We start from the raw sequence: 2,092 nt of genomic DNA, 5'->3' as shown, positions 1-2,092 counted from the left end.
CCCCGGGACCGCCCCGAGTCCCCCCCGCACCTCCCGCGGGGTCAGGGGCGCTCACCGGTCCCGTAGGGGCCGCTCGGGGCGGAGGGAGGAGCTGCCGCCGCCGGACACCAGCGGGGCTCTGCCGCGCAGCGCAGCTTGCTGCCGCCGCCACGCCCCCCGCCGACGGGCAGCGCCTTCCGCCAATCAGAGCTCGAGGTGAGCGCGGGGAGGCGGGGCGAGGCGCGGCCGCCAGGTTCGGTTGCGACGGAGGAGAGGGGAGGGGAGGAGAGGACGGGAGGGGCGGGGCGAGTGAGGAGCGGCGGGGCGGGCAGCCAATGGCGGCGCGGGGCGGGGAGATGCAGATAAGCGTGTTAATATTCATGAGCGGGGCACGGCGGGAAGGGCGCACGTGGCGGGAGGGGCGCGAAGCGCGGGACTGTGCTAGGGCCCAGGGGGAGCTGACGGGACCCCCCCAAAATGCCGGTGCTGCACTGCCCGGTGCCTCCAGCGCTGTGCTGAGGGCCTGGCTAGGGGACAGGCTCTGAGAAGCACTTTCCACCCCCAGCCCGTGAGCCTCAAGCCCAGCAATGCTGCTCTGCAGGGCCGGGCTGAGTGCACGGTGTGCAGTGCAGGACGCTGCTCCCAGCTCTGCTGTGCGGGGGCCCTGTGCCTGGCCACACCCTCGCACTCCTAACCCTGACCTGAGCCCTCTGACCTTTGCAGCAGGGGGAAATTCCCAGCAGACCCCTGTGCAGAGCTGAATGCTGCTTGCATGGCCAGCAACCTGCTCCCCGTGGTGCCAGGGACATGGGGGGCATGGGGCCTGGTGGTATTTTGGGTCGGGGCCATGCCTGGTGCTGCAGCACCAGCTCCCTGCCCGCTGCGAGCGTGGGCATTGCCAGCATAGCATCTCCTTTGGGATGAAAACCCATAATCCTGTTAGCAGGAAGAAGGCTGATTTTCCCCTAATCCCGTTTGCGCCCATATGCCGCCCTCTAAGCCGCTTTGGCTGCAGATGGGTCCCTCAGTCACACCCGGACGGTGACAGCTCCGGGAGCCGCGTTGTGTCCCGAGCACCGAGTTTCCTGCTGGCTGCAGGCCTGGGGGAGCGGGGGGGGCAGAGGCATCCCAACCCCACTGCGAGCTGTTGTCCTTCACAGGGGGCTGCAGCAGGAGCTCAGGACCAACCCGGGGAGGTATCATTCCCTGGAGTGAGAGCCCCCATCCTGCTCAGTTTGTCCCCAAAGAGCCCTTCCCCTCCATGTGGCCTCAGGGGTGCTGAGCACATGGACAGAGGGCGGAGTGTGCCATGTTCTGCTGTGTTCTGCTGTGCCGTGCCATGCTGTGTTCTGTTGTGCTGTGCTGTGTTCTGCTGTGCCATGCTGTGTTCTGCTGTGCCGTGCCGTGCTGTGCCATGCCATGCTGTGCCATGCTGTGTTCTGTTGTGCCGTGCTGTGTTCTGCTGTGCCGTGCCATGCTGTGCCATGCCATGCTGTGCCGTGCCGTGTCCCGCGCCGCCAGCAGCATCCATGGCACAGAGCTGCTCTCCACCTCCCACACTCGGCCCCGCGCGACGCTTTGATGTCAGAGGAGGAAAAAATGAATGAGGGCCGAGGGCTTCGTCCGAACGCCTCTTCCTTCTCTGCTTCGACTGCGGGGGGGAGACGGGGGCAGGGCAGAGCAGGCGCAGAGAGGGGACGAGGGACATGAAAACGGGGGCACAGATTTCTGTCCCCACTAAGACGCCGTGGAGCCGCCGTCCCCTCCAGCAGCGTTCTGGGAGAGCTGAGCTGGGGGTGCACCGCCCCCCCCGGGAGCCACCGGCTGCAGCCGGGCCTCGTGGTGGGGAGCAGAGCGGGCATCCCACGTGCCCCATCCCACGGGGCTGTGGGGACACGGGGACACGGCGCTGTGACTTCCCCGTGTCCCGCAAGCATCCCGGCAGCACCGCCGCGTCCCCGCGGAGCCGCGATGTCCCTGCAAAGCCGCCACGTCCCCACGGACGTACGACATCCCCACGGAGCCGCGATGTCCCCCGCGGAGCCGTGCCCTTGTCGGGGCCCTTTGCGGCCGCAGCAGCCCCGCTCCCCCCCCGCTCCCCCCGCCCGCACCC

At 68.4% G+C, this 2,092-nt stretch overlaps 1 protein-coding gene across 2 annotated transcripts in view; it reads right to left on the bottom strand.

Annotated features, from left to right (window-relative positions):
* GNG7 (G protein subunit gamma 7) overlaps nt 1–188 on the bottom strand; it is a 30,212-nt gene extending 30,024 nt beyond the window's left edge. Inside the window, exon 1 of one of the 2 annotated variants that reach the window (XM_021378288.1) lies at nt 56–188. The gene's annotated coding sequence lies outside the window, so the exon portion shown is untranslated. Of the gene's footprint in view, nt 1–30 lie in introns of both variants that reach the window. The other variant, XM_021378289.1, reaches the window with a different exon arrangement.

Source organism: Numida meleagris, chromosome 27, assembly GCF_002078875.1.
Source record: "Numida meleagris isolate 19003 breed g44 Domestic line chromosome 27, NumMel1.0, whole genome shotgun sequence".
Lineage (NCBI taxonomy): Eukaryota > Metazoa > Chordata > Aves > Galliformes > Numididae > Numida > Numida meleagris.
The sequence above is the reverse complement of the archived record's forward strand: the minus strand, read 5'-3'. Positions and strand labels throughout refer to the sequence as shown.